Source organism: Brachyhypopomus gauderio, chromosome 2, assembly GCF_052324685.1.
Source record: "Brachyhypopomus gauderio isolate BG-103 chromosome 2, BGAUD_0.2, whole genome shotgun sequence".
In the NCBI taxonomy this organism is placed as follows: Eukaryota; Metazoa; Chordata; class Actinopteri; order Gymnotiformes; family Hypopomidae; genus Brachyhypopomus; species Brachyhypopomus gauderio.
Genome location: NC_135212.1, coordinates 49846933 through 49863719, shown reverse-complemented (window position 1 = coordinate 49863719; position 16787 = coordinate 49846933). Strand labels below are relative to the sequence as shown.

Below are 16787 nucleotides of genomic sequence, written 5' to 3'. Positions count from 1 at the left end.
GACGAGGTGGCCGAGAGGTTAAGGCGATGGACTGCTAATCCATTGTGCTTTGCACGCGTGGGTTCGAATCCCACCTTCGTCGGTGTTGCTTTTTTTAATTTCTGACAATCGTGTCTCCTGATGTAAGTGCAGGACCCACAAGTCAGACAAGCCTGCTTTTGTGTTGTGAAAGTGTTTGCATCTTTGAAATCGCAATCGACACACAACCATAATTGACGAGGTGGCCGAGAGGTTAAGGCGATGGACTGCTAATCCATTGTGCATAGCACGCGTGTGTTCAAATCCCACCTTCGTTGGTGTTGCTTTTTTTAATTTCTGACAATCGTGTCTCCTGATGTAAGTGCAGGACCCACAAGTCAGACAAGCCTGCTTTTGTGTTGTGAAAGTGTTTGCATCTTTGAAATCGCAATCGACACACAACCATAATTGACGAGGTGGCCGAGAGGTTAAGGCGATGGACTGCTAATCCATTGTGCATAGCACGCGTGTGTTCGAATCCCACCTTCGTCGGTGTTGCTTTTTTAAATTTCTGACAATCGTGTCTCCTGGTGTAAGTGCAGGACCCACAAGTCAGATTCGGCTGCTTTTGTGCTGTGAAAGTGTTTGCATCTTTGAAATCGCAATCGACACAAAACCACAAGCGACGAGGTAGCCAAGAGGTTAAGGCGATGGACTGCTAATCCATTGTGCTTTGCACGCGTGGGTTTGAATACCACATTCGTCGGTGTTGTTTTCTTTAATTTCTGACAATCTTGTCTCCTGAAGTAAGTGCAGGACCCACAAGTCAGATAAGCCTCCTTTTGTGCTGTGAAAGTGTTTGCATCTTTGAAATCGCAATCGACTCACAACTGTAATTGACGAGGTGGCCGAGAGGTTAAGGCGATGGACTGCTAATCCATTGTGCATAGCACGCGTGGGTTCGAATCCCACCTTCGTCGGTGTTGCTTTCTTTAATTTCTGACAATCGTGTCTCCTGATATAAGTGCAGGACCCACAAGTCAGATAAGCCTCCTTTTGTGCTGTGATAGTGTTTGCATCTTTGAAATCGCAATCGACACACAACTGTAATTGACGAGGTGGCCGAGAGGTTAAGGCGATGGACTGCTAATCCATTGTGCATAGCACGCGTGGGTTCGAATCCCACCTTCGTCGGTGTTGCTTTCTTTAATTTCTGACAATCGTGTCTCCTGATATAAGTGCAGGACCCACAAGTCAGATAAGCCTCCTTTTGTGCTGTGAAAGTGTTTGCATCTTTGAAATCGCAATCGACACACAACTGTAATTGACGAGGTGGCCGAGAGGTTAAGGCGATGGACTGCTAATCCATTGTGCATAGCACGCGTGGGTTCGAATCCCACCTTCGTCGGTGTTGCTTTCTTTAATTTCTGACAATCGTGTCTCCTGATATAAGTGCAGGACCCACAAGTCAGATAAGCCTCCTTTTGTGCTGTGAAAGTGTTTGCATCTTTGAAATCGCAATCGACACACAACCACAAACGACGAGGTGGCCAAGAGGTTAAGGGGATGGACTGCTAATCCATTGTGCATAGCACGCGTGGGTTCGAATCCCACCTTCGTCGGTGTTGCTTTCTTTAATTTCTGACAATCGTGTCTCCTGTTGTAAGTGCAGGACCAACAAGTCATATACGGCTGCTTTTGTGCTGTGAAAGTGTTTGCTTCTTTGAAATTGCTATCGACACACAACCACAAACGACGAGGTGGCCGAGAGGTTAAGGCGATGGACTGCTAATCCATTGTGCATAGCACGCGTGGGTTCGAATCCCACCTTCGTCGGTGTTGCTTTCTTTAATTTCTGACAATCGTGTCTCCTGATATAAGTGCAGGACCCACAAGTCAGATAAGCCTCCTTTTGTGCTGTGAAAGTGTTTGCATCTTTGAAATCGCAATCGACACACAACCACAAACGACGAGGTGGCCAAGAGGTTAAGGGGATGGACTGCTAATCCATTGTGCATAGCACGCGTGGGTTCGAATCCCACCTTCGTCTGTGTTGCTTTCTTTAATTTCTGACAATCGTGTCTCCTGTTGTAAGTGCAGGACCAACAAGTCATATACGGCTGCTTTTGTGCTGTGAAAGTGTTTGCTTCTTTGAAATTGCTATCGACACACAACCACAAATGACGAGGTGGCCGAGAGGTTAAGGCGATGGACTGCTAATCCATTGTGCATAGCACGCGTGGGTTCGAATCCCACCTTCGTCGGTGTTGCTTTCTTTAATTTCTGACCATCGTGTCTCCTGATATAAGTGCAGGACCCACAAGTCAGATACGCCTCCTTTTGTGCTGTGAAAGTATTTGCATCTTTGAAATCGCAATCGACACACAACCGTAATTGACGAGGTGGCCGAGAGGTTAAGGCGATGGACTGCTAATCCATTGTGCATAGCACGCGTGGGTTCGAATCCCACCTTCGTCGGTGTTGCTTTCTTTAATTTCTGACAATCATGTCTCCTGGTGTAAGTGCAGTACCCACAAGTCAGATACGGCTGCTTTTGTGCTGTGAAAGTGTTTGCATCTTTGAAATTGCAATCGACACACAAGCACAAACGACAAGGTGGCGGATAGATTAAGGCGATGGACTGCTAATCCATTATGCATAGCACGTGTGTGTTCGAATCCCACCTCCGTCGGTGTTGCTTTCTTTAATTTCTGACAATCGTGTCTCCTGCTGTAACTACAGGACCCACAAGTCAGAAAAGCCTTCTTTTGTGCTGTGAAAGTGTTTGCTTCTTTGAAATTGCTATCGACACACAACCACAAACGACGAGGTGGCCGAGAGGTTAAGGCGATGGACTGCTAATCCATTGTGCATAGCACGCGTGGGTTCGAATCCCACCTTCGTCGGTGTTGCTTTCTTTAATTTCTGACCATCGTGTCTCCTGATATAAGTGCAGGACCCACAAGTCAGATACGCCTCCTTTTGTGCTGTGAAAGTATTTGCATCTTTGAAATCGCAATCGACACACAACCGTAATTGACGAGGTGGCCGAGAGGTTAAGGCGATGGACTGCTAATCCATTGTGCATAGCACGCGTGGGTTCGAATCCCACCTTCGTCGGTGTTGCTTTCTTTAATTTCTGACAATCGTGTCTCCTGATATAAGTGCAGGACCCACAAGTCAGATAAGCCTCCTTTTGTGCTGTGATAGTGTTTGCATCTTTGAAATCGCAATCGACACACAACTGTAATTGACGAGGTGGCCGAGAGGTTAAGGCGATGGACTGCTAATCCATTGTGCTTTGCACGCGTGGGTTCGAATCCCACCTTCGTCGGTGTTGCTTTTTTTAATTTCTGACAATCGTGTCTCCTGATGTAAGTGCAGGACCCACAAGTCAGACAAGCCTGCTTTTGTGTTGTGAAAGTGTTTGCATCTTTGAAATCGCAATCGACACACAACCATAATTGACGAGGTGGCCGAGAGGTTAAGGCGATGGACTGCTAATCCATTGTGCATAGCACGCGTGGGTTCGAATCCCACCTTCGTCGGTGTTGCTTTCTTTAATTTCTGACAATCGTGTCTCCTGATATAAGTGCAGGACCCACAAGTCAGATAAGCCTCCATTTGTGCTGTGAAAGTGTTTGCATCTTTGAAATCGCAATCGACACACAACCACAAACGACGAGGTGGCCAAGAGGTTAAGGGGATGGACTGCTAATCCATTGTGCATAGCACGCGTGGGTTCGAATCCCACCTTCGTCTGTGTTGCTTTCTTTAATTTCTGACAATCGTGTCTCCTGTTGTAAGTGCAGGACCAACAAGTCATATACGGCTGCTTTTGTGCTGTGAAAGTGTTTGCTTCTTTGAAATTGCTATCGACACACAACCACAAACGACGAGGTGGCCGAGAGGTTAAGGCGATGGACTGCTAATCCATTGTGCATAGCACGCGTGGGTTCGAATCCCACCTTCGTCGGTGTTGCTTTCTTTAATTTCTGACCATCGTGTCTCCTGATATAAGTGCAGGACCCACAAGTCAGATACGCCTCCTTTTGTGCTGTGAAAGTATTTGCATCTTTGAAATCGCAATCGACACACAACCGTAATTGACGAGGTGGCCGAGAGGTTAAGGCGATGGACTGCTAATCCATTGTGCATAGCACGCGTGGGTTCGAATCCCACCTTCGTCGGTGTTGCTTTCTTTAATTTCTGACAATCATGTCTCCTGGTGTAAGTGCAGTACCCACAAGTCAGATACGGCTGCTTTTGTGCTGTGAAAGTGTTTGCATCTTTGAAATTGCAATCGACACACAAGCACAAACGACAAGGTGGCGGATAGATTAAGGCGATGGACTGCTAATCCATTATGCATAGCACGTGTGTGTTCGAATCCCACCTCCATCGGTGTTGCTTTCTTTAATTTCTGACAATCGTGTCTCCTGCTGTAACTACAGGACCCACAAGTCAGAAAAGCCTTCTTTTGTGCTGTGAAAGTGTTTGCTTCTTTGAAATTGCTATCGACACACAACCACAAACGACGAGGTGGCCGAGAGGTTAAGGCGATGGACTGCTAATCCATTGTGCATAGCACGCGTGGGTTCGAATCCCACCTTCGTCGGTGTTGCTTTCTTTAATTTCTGACCATCGTGTCTCCTGATATAAGTGCAGGACCCACAAGTCAGATACGCCTCCTTTTGTGCTGTGAAAGTATTTGCATCTTTGAAATCGCAATCGACACACAACCGTAATTGACGAGGTGGCCGAGAGGTTAAGGCGATGGACTGCTAATCCATTGTGCATAGCACGCGTGGGTTCGAATCCCACCTTCGTCGGTGTTGCTTTCTTTAATTTCTGACAATCGTGTCTCCTGATATAAGTGCAGGACCCACAAGTCAGATAAGCCTCCTTTTGTGCTGTGATAGTGTTTGCATCTTTGAAATCGCAATCGACACACAACTGTAATTGACGAGGTGGCCGAGAGGTTAAGGCGATGGACTGCTAATCCATTGTGCTTTGCACGCGTGGGTTCGAATCCCACCTTCGTCGGTGTTGCTTTTTTTAATTTCTGACAATCGTGTCTCCTGATGTAAGTGCAGGACCCACAAGTCAGACAAGCCTGCTTTTGTGTTGTGAAAGTGTTTGCATCTTTGAAATCGCAATCGACACACAACCATAATTGACGAGGTGGCCGAGAGGTTAAGGCGATGGACTGCTAATCCATTGTGCATAGCACGCGTGTGTTCAAATCCCACCTTCGTTGGTGTTGCTTTTTTTAATTTCTGACAATCGTGTCTCCTGATGTAAGTGCAGGACCCACAAGTCAGACAAGCCTGCTTTTGTGTTGTGAAAGTGTTTGCATCTTTGAAATCGCAATCGACACACAACCATAATTGACGAGGTGGCCGAGAGGTTAAGGCGATGGACTGCTAATCCATTGTGCATAGCACGCGTGTGTTCGAATCCCACCTTCGTCGGTGTTGCTTTTTTAAATTTCTGACAATCGTGTCTCCTGGTGTAAGTGCAGGACCCACAAGTCAGATTCGGCTGCTTTTGTGCTGTGAAAGTGTTTGCATCTTTGAAATCGCAATCGACACAAAACCACAAGCGACGAGGTAGCCAAGAGGTTAAGGCGATGGACTGCTAATCCATTGTGCTTTGCACGCGTGGGTTTGAATACCACATTCGTCGGTGTTGTTTTCTTTAATTTCTGACAATCTTGTCTCCTGAAGTAAGTGCAGGACCCACAAGTCAGATAAGCCTCCTTTTGTGCTGTGAAAGTGTTTGCATCTTTGAAATCGCAATCGACTCACAACTGTAATTGACGAGGTGGCCGAGAGGTTAAGGCGATGGACTGCTAATCCATTGTGCATAGCACGCGTGGGTTCGAATCCCACCTTCGTCGGTGTTGCTTTCTTTAATTTCTGACAATCGTGTCTCCTGATATAAGTGCAGGACCCACAAGTCAGATAAGCCTCCTTTTGTGCTGTGATAGTGTTTGCATCTTTGAAATCGCAATCGACACACAACTGTAATTGACGAGGTGGCCGAGAGGTTAAGGCGATGGACTGCTAATCCATTGTGCATAGCACGCGTGGGTTCGAATCCCACCTTCGTCGGTGTTGCTTTCTTTAATTTCTGACAATCGTGTCTCCTGATATAAGTGCAGGACCCACAAGTCAGATAAGCCTCCTTTTGTGCTGTGAAAGTGTTTGCATCTTTGAAATCGCAATCGACACACAACTGTAATTGACGAGGTGGCCGAGAGGTTAAGGCGATGGACTGCTAATCCATTGTGCATAGCACGCGTGGGTTCGAATCCCACCTTCGTCGGTGTTGCTTTCTTTAATTTCTGACAATCGTGTCTCCTGATATAAGTGCAGGACCCACAAGTCAGATAAGCCTCCTTTTGTGCTGTGAAAGTGTTTGCATCTTTGAAATCGCAATCGACACACAACCACAAACGACGAGGTGGCCAAGAGGTTAAGGGGATGGACTGCTAATCCATTGTGCATAGCACGCGTGGGTTCGAATCCCACCTTCGTCGGTGTTGCTTTCTTTAATTTCTGACAATCGTGTCTCCTGTTGTAAGTGCAGGACCAACAAGTCATATACGGCTGCTTTTGTGCTGTGAAAGTGTTTGCTTCTTTGAAATTGCTATCGACACACAACCACAAACGACGAGGTGGCCGAGAGGTTAAGGCGATGGACTGCTAATCCATTGTGCATAGCACGCGTGGGTTCGAATCCCACCTTCGTCGGTGTTGCTTTCTTTAATTTCTGACAATCGTGTCTCCTGATATAAGTGCAGGACCCACAAGTCAGATAAGCCTCCTTTTGTGCTGTGAAAGTGTTTGCATCTTTGAAATCGCAATCGACACACAACCACAAACGACGAGGTGGCCAAGAGGTTAAGGGGATGGACTGCTAATCCATTGTGCATAGCACGCGTGGGTTCGAATCCCACCTTCGTCTGTGTTGCTTTCTTTAATTTCTGACAATCGTGTCTCCTGTTGTAAGTGCAGGACCAACAAGTCATATACGGCTGCTTTTGTGCTGTGAAAGTGTTTGCTTCTTTGAAATTGCTATCGACACACAACCACAAACGACGAGGTGGCCGAGAGGTTAAGGCGATGGACTGCTAATCCATTGTGCATAGCACGCGTGGGTTCGAATCCCACCTTCGTCGGTGTTGCTTTCTTTAATTTCTGACCATCGTGTCTCCTGATATAAGTGCAGGACCCACAAGTCAGATACGCCTCCTTTTGTGCTGTGAAAGTATTTGCATCTTTGAAATCGCAATCGACACACAACCGTAATTGACGAGGTGGCCGAGAGGTTAAGGCGATGGACTGCTAATCCATTGTGCATAGCACGCGTGGGTTCGAATCCCACCTTCGTCGGTGTTGCTTTCTTTAATTTCTGACAATCATGTCTCCTGGTGTAAGTGCAGTACCCACAAGTCAGATACGGCTGCTTTTGTGCTGTGAAAGTGTTTGCATCTTTGAAATTGCAATCGACACACAAGCACAAACGACAAGGTGGCGGATAGATTAAGGCGATGGACTGCTAATCCATTATGCATAGCACGTGTGTGTTCGAATCCCACCTCCGTCGGTGTTGCTTTCTTTAATTTCTGACAATCGTGTCTCCTGCTGTAACTACAGGACCCACAAGTCAGAAAAGCCTTCTTTTGTGCTGTGAAAGTGTTTGCTTCTTTGAAATTGCTATCGACACACAACCACAAACGACGAGGTGGCCGAGAGGTTAAGGCGATGGACTGCTAATCCATTGTGCATAGCACGCGTGGGTTCGAATCCCACCTTCGTCGGTGTTGCTTTCTTTAATTTCTGACCATCGTGTCTCCTGATATAAGTGCAGGACCCACAAGTCAGATACGCCTCCTTTTGTGCTGTGAAAGTATTTGCATCTTTGAAATCGCAATCGACACACAACCGTAATTGACGAGGTGGCCGAGAGGTTAAGGCGATGGACTGCTAATCCATTGTGCATAGCACGCGTGGGTTCGAATCCCACCTTCGTCGGTGTTGCTTTCTTTAATTTCTGACAATCGTGTCTCCTGATATAAGTGCAGGACCCACAAGTCAGATAAGCCTCCTTTTGTGCTGTGATAGTGTTTGCATCTTTGAAATCGCAATCGACACACAACTGTAATTGACGAGGTGGCCGAGAGGTTAAGGCGATGGACTGCTAATCCATTGTGCTTTGCACGCGTGGGTTCGAATCCCACCTTCGTCGGTGTTGCTTTTTTTAATTTCTGACAATCGTGTCTCCTGATGTAAGTGCAGGACCCACAAGTCAGACAAGCCTGCTTTTGTGTTGTGAAAGTGTTTGCATCTTTGAAATCGCAATCGACACACAACCATAATTGACGAGGTGGCCGAGAGGTTAAGGCGATGGACTGCTAATCCATTGTGCATAGCACGCGTGGGTTCGAATCCCACCTTCGTCGGTGTTGCTTTCTTTAATTTCTGACAATCGTGTCTCCTGATATAAGTGCAGGACCCACAAGTCAGATAAGCCTCCATTTGTGCTGTGAAAGTGTTTGCATCTTTGAAATCGCAATCGACACACAACCACAAACGACGAGGTGGCCAAGAGGTTAAGGGGATGGACTGCTAATCCATTGTGCATAGCACGCGTGGGTTCGAATCCCACCTTCGTCTGTGTTGCTTTCTTTAATTTCTGACAATCGTGTCTCCTGTTGTAAGTGCAGGACCAACAAGTCATATACGGCTGCTTTTGTGCTGTGAAAGTGTTTGCTTCTTTGAAATTGCTATCGACACACAACCACAAACGACGAGGTGGCCGAGAGGTTAAGGCGATGGACTGCTAATCCATTGTGCATAGCACGCGTGGGTTCGAATCCCACCTTCGTCGGTGTTGCTTTCTTTAATTTCTGACCATCGTGTCTCCTGATATAAGTGCAGGACCCACAAGTCAGATACGCCTCCTTTTGTGCTGTGAAAGTATTTGCATCTTTGAAATCGCAATCGACACACAACCGTAATTGACGAGGTGGCCGAGAGGTTAAGGCGATGGACTGCTAATCCATTGTGCATAGCACGCGTGGGTTCGAATCCCACCTTCGTCGGTGTTGCTTTCTTTAATTTCTGACAATCATGTCTCCTGGTGTAAGTGCAGTACCCACAAGTCAGATACGGCTGCTTTTGTGCTGTGAAAGTGTTTGCATCTTTGAAATTGCAATCGACACACAAGCACAAACGACAAGGTGGCGGATAGATTAAGGCGATGGACTGCTAATCCATTATGCATAGCACGTGTGTGTTCGAATCCCACCTCCATCGGTGTTGCTTTCTTTAATTTCTGACAATCGTGTCTCCTGCTGTAACTACAGGACCCACAAGTCAGAAAAGCCTTCTTTTGTGCTGTGAAAGTGTTTGCTTCTTTGAAATTGCTATCGACACACAACCACAAACGACGAGGTGGCCGAGAGGTTAAGGCGATGGACTGCTAATCCATTGTGCATAGCACGCGTGGGTTCGAATCCCACCTTCGTCGGTGTTGCTTTCTTTAATTTCTGACCATCGTGTCTCCTGATATAAGTGCAGGACCCACAAGTCAGATACGCCTCCTTTTGTGCTGTGAAAGTATTTGCATCTTTGAAATCGCAATCGACACACAACCGTAATTGACGAGGTGGCCGAGAGGTTAAGGCGATGGACTGCTAATCCATTGTGCATAGCACGCGTGGGTTCGAATCCCACCTTCGTCGGTGTTGCTTTCTTTAATTTCTGACAATCGTGTCTCCTGATATAAGTGCAGGACCCACAAGTCAGATAAGCCTCCTTTTGTGCTGTGATAGTGTTTGCATCTTTGAAATCGCAATCGACACACAACTGTAATTGACGAGGTGGCCGAGAGGTTAAGGCGATGGACTGCTAATCCATTGTGCTTTGCACGCGTGGGTTCGAATCCCACCTTCGTCGGTGTTGCTTTTTTTAATTTCTGACAATCGTGTCTCCTGATGTAAGTGCAGGACCCACAAGTCAGACAAGCCTGCTTTTGTGTTGTGAAAGTGTTTGCATCTTTGAAATCGCAATCGACACACAACCATAATTGACGAGGTGGCCGAGAGGTTAAGGCGATGGACTGCTAATCCATTGTGCATAGCACGCGTGTGTTCAAATCCCACCTTCGTTGGTGTTGCTTTTTTTAATTTCTGACAATCGTGTCTCCTGATGTAAGTGCAGGACCCACAAGTCAGACAAGCCTGCTTTTGTGTTGTGAAAGTGTTTGCATCTTTGAAATCGCAATCGACACACAACTGTAATTGACGAGGTGGCCGAGAGGTTAAGGCGATGGACTGCTAATCCATTGTGCATAGCACGCGTGGGTTCGAATCCCACCTTCGTCGGTGTTGCTTTCTTTAATTTCTGACAATCGTGTCTCCTGATATAAGTGCAGGACCCACAAGTCAGATAAGCCTCCTTTTGTGCTGTGAAAGTGTTTGCATCTTTGAAATCGCAATCGACACACAACCACAAACGACGAGGTGGCCAAGAGGTTAAGGGGATGGACTGCTAATCCATTGTGCATAGCACGCGTGGGTTCGAATCCCACCTTCGTCGGTGTTGCTTTCTTTAATTTCTGACAATCGTGTCTCCTGTTGTAAGTGCAGGACCAACAAGTCATATACGGCTGCTTTTGTGCTGTGAAAGTGTTTGCTTCTTTGAAATTGCTATCGACACACAACCACAAACGACGAGGTGGCCGAGAGGTTAAGGCGATGGACTGCTAATCCATTGTGCATAGCACGCGTGGGTTCGAATCCCACCTTCGTCGGTGTTGCTTTCTTTAATTTCTGACAATCGTGTCTCCTGATATAAGTGCAGGACCCACAAGTCAGATAAGCCTCCTTTTGTGCTGTGAAAGTGTTTGCATCTTTGAAATCGCAATCGACACACAACCACAAACGACGAGGTGGCCAAGAGGTTAAGGGGATGGACTGCTAATCCATTGTGCATAGCACGCGTGGGTTCGAATCCCACCTTCGTCTGTGTTGCTTTCTTTAATTTCTGACAATCGTGTCTCCTGTTGTAAGTGCAGGACCAACAAGTCATATACGGCTGCTTTTGTGCTGTGAAAGTGTTTGCTTCTTTGAAATTGCTATCGACACACAACCACAAACGACGAGGTGGCCGAGAGGTTAAGGCGATGGACTGCTAATCCATTGTGCATAGCACGCGTGGGTTCGAATCCCACCTTCGTCGGTGTTGCTTTCTTTAATTTCTGACCATCGTGTCTCCTGATATAAGTGCAGGACCCACAAGTCAGATACGCCTCCTTTTGTGCTGTGAAAGTATTTGCATCTTTGAAATCGCAATCGACACACAACCGTAATTGACGAGGTGGCCGAGAGGTTAAGGCGATGGACTGCTAATCCATTGTGCATAGCACGCGTGGGTTCGAATCCCACCTTCGTCGGTGTTGCTTTCTTTAATTTCTGACAATCATGTCTCCTGGTGTAAGTGCAGTACCCACAAGTCAGATACGGCTGCTTTTGTGCTGTGAAAGTGTTTGCATCTTTGAAATTGCAATCGACACACAAGCACAAACGACAAGGTGGCGGATAGATTAAGGCGATGGACTGCTAATCCATTATGCATAGCACGTGTGTGTTCGAATCCCACCTCCGTCGGTGTTGCTTTCTTTAATTTCTGACAATCGTGTCTCCTGCTGTAACTACAGGACCCACAAGTCAGAAAAGCCTTCTTTTGTGCTGTGAAAGTGTTTGCTTCTTTGAAATTGCTATCGACACACAACCACAAACGACGAGGTGGCCGAGAGGTTAAGGCGATGGACTGCTAATCCATTGTGCATAGCACGCGTGGGTTCGAATCCCACCTTCGTCGGTGTTGCTTTCTTTAATTTCTGACCATCGTGTCTCCTGATATAAGTGCAGGACCCACAAGTCAGATACGCCTCCTTTTGTGCTGTGAAAGTATTTGCATCTTTGAAATCGCAATCGACACACAACCGTAATTGACGAGGTGGCCGAGAGGTTAAGGCGATGGACTGCTAATCCATTGTGCATAGCACGCGTGGGTTCGAATCCCACCTTCGTCGGTGTTGCTTTCTTTAATTTCTGACAATCGTGTCTCCTGATATAAGTGCAGGACCCACAAGTCAGATAAGCCTCCTTTTGTGCTGTGATAGTGTTTGCATCTTTGAAATCGCAATCGACACACAACTGTAATTGACGAGGTGGCCGAGAGGTTAAGGCGATGGACTGCTAATCCATTGTGCTTTGCACGCGTGGGTTCGAATCCCACCTTCGTCGGTGTTGCTTTTTTTAATTTCTGACAATCGTGTCTCCTGATGTAAGTGCAGGACCCACAAGTCAGACAAGCCTGCTTTTGTGTTGTGAAAGTGTTTGCATCTTTGAAATCGCAATCGACACACAACCATAATTGACGAGGTGGCCGAGAGGTTAAGGCGATGGACTGCTAATCCATTGTGCATAGCACGCGTGGGTTCGAATCCCACCTTCGTCGGTGTTGCTTTCTTTAATTTCTGACAATCGTGTCTCCTGATATAAGTGCAGGACCCACAAGTCAGATAAGCCTCCATTTGTGCTGTGAAAGTGTTTGCATCTTTGAAATCGCAATCGACACACAACCACAAACGACGAGGTGGCCAAGAGGTTAAGGGGATGGACTGCTAATCCATTGTGCATAGCACGCGTGGGTTCGAATCCCACCTTCGTCTGTGTTGCTTTCTTTAATTTCTGACAATCGTGTCTCCTGTTGTAAGTGCAGGACCAACAAGTCATATACGGCTGCTTTTGTGCTGTGAAAGTGTTTGCTTCTTTGAAATTGCTATCGACACACAACCACAAACGACGAGGTGGCCGAGAGGTTAAGGCGATGGACTGCTAATCCATTGTGCATAGCACGCGTGGGTTCGAATCCCACCTTCGTCGGTGTTGCTTTCTTTAATTTCTGACCATCGTGTCTCCTGATATAAGTGCAGGACCCACAAGTCAGATACGCCTCCTTTTGTGCTGTGAAAGTATTTGCATCTTTGAAATCGCAATCGACACACAACCGTAATTGACGAGGTGGCCGAGAGGTTAAGGCGATGGACTGCTAATCCATTGTGCATAGCACGCGTGGGTTCGAATCCCACCTTCGTCGGTGTTGCTTTCTTTAATTTCTGACAATCATGTCTCCTGGTGTAAGTGCAGTACCCACAAGTCAGATACGGCTGCTTTTGTGCTGTGAAAGTGTTTGCATCTTTGAAATTGCAATCGACACACAAGCACAAACGACAAGGTGGCGGATAGATTAAGGCGATGGACTGCTAATCCATTATGCATAGCACGTGTGTGTTCGAATCCCACCTCCATCGGTGTTGCTTTCTTTAATTTCTGACAATCGTGTCTCCTGCTGTAACTACAGGACCCACAAGTCAGAAAAGCCTTCTTTTGTGCTGTGAAAGTGTTTGCTTCTTTGAAATTGCTATCGACACACAACCACAAACGACGAGGTGGCCGAGAGGTTAAGGCGATGGACTGCTAATCCATTGTGCATAGCACGCGTGGGTTCGAATCCCACCTTCGTCGGTGTTGCTTTCTTTAATTTCTGACCATCGTGTCTCCTGATATAAGTGCAGGACCCACAAGTCAGATACGCCTCCTTTTGTGCTGTGAAAGTATTTGCATCTTTGAAATCGCAATCGACACACAACCGTAATTGACGAGGTGGCCGAGAGGTTAAGGCGATGGACTGCTAATCCATTGTGCATAGCACGCGTGGGTTCGAATCCCACCTTCGTCGGTGTTGCTTTCTTTAATTTCTGACAATCGTGTCTCCTGATATAAGTGCAGGACCCACAAGTCAGATAAGCCTCCTTTTGTGCTGTGATAGTGTTTGCATCTTTGAAATCGCAATCGACACACAACTGTAATTGACGAGGTGGCCGAGAGGTTAAGGCGATGGACTGCTAATCCATTGTGCTTTGCACGCGTGGGTTCGAATCCCACCTTCGTCGGTGTTGCTTTTTTTAATTTCTGACAATCGTGTCTCCTGATGTAAGTGCAGGACCCACAAGTCAGACAAGCCTGCTTTTGTGTTGTGAAAGTGTTTGCATCTTTGAAATCGCAATCGACACACAACCATAATTGACGAGGTGGCCGAGAGGTTAAGGCGATGGACTGCTAATCCATTGTGCATAGCACGCGTGTGTTCAAATCCCACCTTCGTTGGTGTTGCTTTTTTTAATTTCTGACAATCGTGTCTCCTGATGTAAGTGCAGGACCCACAAGTCAGACAAGCCTGCTTTTGTGTTGTGAAAGTGTTTGCATCTTTGAAATCGCAATCGACACACAACCATAATTGACGAGGTGGCCGAGAGGTTAAGGCGATGGACTGCTAATCCATTGTGCATAGCACGCGTGTGTTCGAATCCCACCTTCGTCGGTGTTGCTTTTTTAAATTTCTGACAATCGTGTCTCCTGGTGTAAGTGCAGGACCCACAAGTCAGATTCGGCTGCTTTTGTGCTGTGAAAGTGTTTGCATCTTTGAAATCGCAATCGACACAAAACCACAAGCGACGAGGTAGCCAAGAGGTTAAGGCGATGGACTGCTAATCCATTGTGCTTTGCACGCGTGGGTTTGAATACCACATTCGTCGGTGTTGTTTTCTTTAATTTCTGACAATCTTGTCTCCTGAAGTAAGTGCAGGACCCACAAGTCAGATAAGCCTCCTTTTGTGCTGTGAAAGTGTTTGCATCTTTGAAATCGCAATCGACTCACAACTGTAATTGACGAGGTGGCCGAGAGGTTAAGGCGATGGACTGCTAATCCATTGTGCATAGCACGCGTGGGTTCGAATCCCACCTTCGTCGGTGTTGCTTTCTTTAATTTCTGACAATCGTGTCTCCTGATATAAGTGCAGGACCCACAAGTCAGATAAGCCTCCTTTTGTGCTGTGATAGTGTTTGCATCTTTGAAATCGCAATCGACACACAACTGTAATTGACGAGGTGGCCGAGAGGTTAAGGCGATGGACTGCTAATCCATTGTGCATAGCACGCGTGGGTTCGAATCCCACCTTCGTCGGTGTTGCTTTCTTTAATTTCTGACAATCGTGTCTCCTGATATAAGTGCAGGACCCACAAGTCAGATAAGCCTCCTTTTGTGCTGTGAAAGTGTTTGCATCTTTGAAATCGCAATCGACACACAACTGTAATTGACGAGGTGGCCGAGAGGTTAAGGCGATGGACTGCTAATCCATTGTGCATAGCACGCGTGGGTTCGAATCCCACCTTCGTCGGTGTTGCTTTCTTTAATTTCTGACAATCGTGTCTCCTGATATAAGTGCAGGACCCACAAGTCAGATAAGCCTCCTTTTGTGCTGTGAAAGTGTTTGCATCTTTGAAATCGCAATCGACACACAACCACAAACGACGAGGTGGCCAAGAGGTTAAGGGGATGGACTGCTAATCCATTGTGCATAGCACGCGTGGGTTCGAATCCCACCTTCGTCGGTGTTGCTTTCTTTAATTTCTGACAATCGTGTCTCCTGTTGTAAGTGCAGGACCAACAAGTCATATACGGCTGCTTTTGTGCTGTGAAAGTGTTTGCTTCTTTGAAATTGCTATCGACACACAACCACAAACGACGAGGTGGCCGAGAGGTTAAGGCGATGGACTGCTAATCCATTGTGCATAGCACGCGTGGGTTCGAATCCCACCTTCGTCGGTGTTGCTTTCTTTAATTTCTGACAATCGTGTCTCCTGATATAAGTGCAGGACCCACAAGTCAGATAAGCCTCCTTTTGTGCTGTGAAAGTGTTTGCATCTTTGAAATCGCAATCGACACACAACCACAAACGACGAGGTGGCCAAGAGGTTAAGGGGATGGACTGCTAATCCATTGTGCATAGCACGCGTGGGTTCGAATCCCACCTTCGTCTGTGTTGCTTTCTTTAATTTCTGACAATCGTGTCTCCTGTTGTAAGTGCAGGACCAACAAGTCATATACGGCTGCTTTTGTGCTGTGAAAGTGTTTGCTTCTTTGAAATTGCTATCGACACACAACCACAAACGACGAGGTGGCCGAGAGGTTAAGGCGATGGACTGCTAATCCATTGTGCATAGCACGCGTGGGTTCGAATCCCACCTTCGTCGGTGTTGCTTTCTTTAATTTCTGACCATCGTGTCTCCTGATATAAGTGCAGGACCCACAAGTCAGATACGCCTCCTTTTGTGCTGTGAAAGTATTTGCATCTTTGAAATCGCAATCGACACACAACCGTAATTGACGAGGTGGCCGAGAGGTTAAGGCGATGGACTGCTAATCCATTGTGCATAGCACGCGTGGGTTCGAATCCCACCTTCGTCGGTGTTGCTTTCTTTAATTTCTGACAATCATGTCTCCTGGTGTAAGTGCAGTACCCACAAGTCAGATACGGCTGCTTTTGTGCTGTGAAAGTGTTTGCATCTTTGAAATTGCAATCGACACACAAGCACAAACGACAAGGTGGCGGATAGATTAAGGCGATGGACTGCTAATCCATTATGCATAGCACGTGTGTGTTCGAATCCCACCTCCGTCGGTGTTGCTTTCTTTAATTTCTGACAATCGTGTCTCCTGCTGTAACTACAGGACCCACAAGTCAGAAAAGCCTTCTTTTGTGCTGTGAAAGTGTTTGCTTCTTTGAAATTGCTATCGACACACAACCACAAACGACGAGGTGGCCGAGAGGTTAAGGCGATGGACTGCTAATCCATTGTGCATAGCACGCGTGGGTTCGAATCCCACCTTCGTCGGTGTTGCTTTCTT

General features: G+C 46.8%; 7 non-coding genes across 7 annotated transcripts; all 7 read left to right on the top strand.

Moving 5' to 3' along the window:
* On the top strand, nt 1–82 carry trnas-gcu (transfer RNA serine (anticodon GCU)). The gene has a single exon. It is a non-coding gene; the product is annotated as a tRNA-Ser (tRNA).
* Nucleotides 83–3210: 3128 nt separating this feature from the next.
* On the top strand, nt 3211–3292 carry trnas-gcu (transfer RNA serine (anticodon GCU)). The gene has a single exon. It is a non-coding gene; the product is annotated as a tRNA-Ser (tRNA).
* A 1630-nt stretch (nt 3293–4922) lies between these two features.
* Nucleotides 4923–5004, top strand: trnas-gcu (transfer RNA serine (anticodon GCU)). The gene has a single exon. It is a non-coding gene; the product is annotated as a tRNA-Ser (tRNA).
* Nucleotides 5005–8132: 3128 nt separating this feature from the next.
* Nucleotides 8133–8214, top strand: trnas-gcu (transfer RNA serine (anticodon GCU)). The gene has a single exon. It is a non-coding gene; the product is annotated as a tRNA-Ser (tRNA).
* Nucleotides 8215–9844: 1630 nt separating this feature from the next.
* Nucleotides 9845–9926, top strand: trnas-gcu (transfer RNA serine (anticodon GCU)). Its single transcript has one exon. It is a non-coding gene; the product is annotated as a tRNA-Ser (tRNA).
* Nucleotides 9927–12198: 2272 nt separating this feature from the next.
* On the top strand, nt 12199–12280 carry trnas-gcu (transfer RNA serine (anticodon GCU)). Its single transcript has one exon. It is a non-coding gene; the product is annotated as a tRNA-Ser (tRNA).
* A 1630-nt stretch (nt 12281–13910) lies between these two features.
* On the top strand, nt 13911–13992 carry trnas-gcu (transfer RNA serine (anticodon GCU)). The gene has a single exon. It is a non-coding gene; the product is annotated as a tRNA-Ser (tRNA).
* The last annotated feature ends 2795 nt before the right edge of the window (nt 13993–16787 follow it).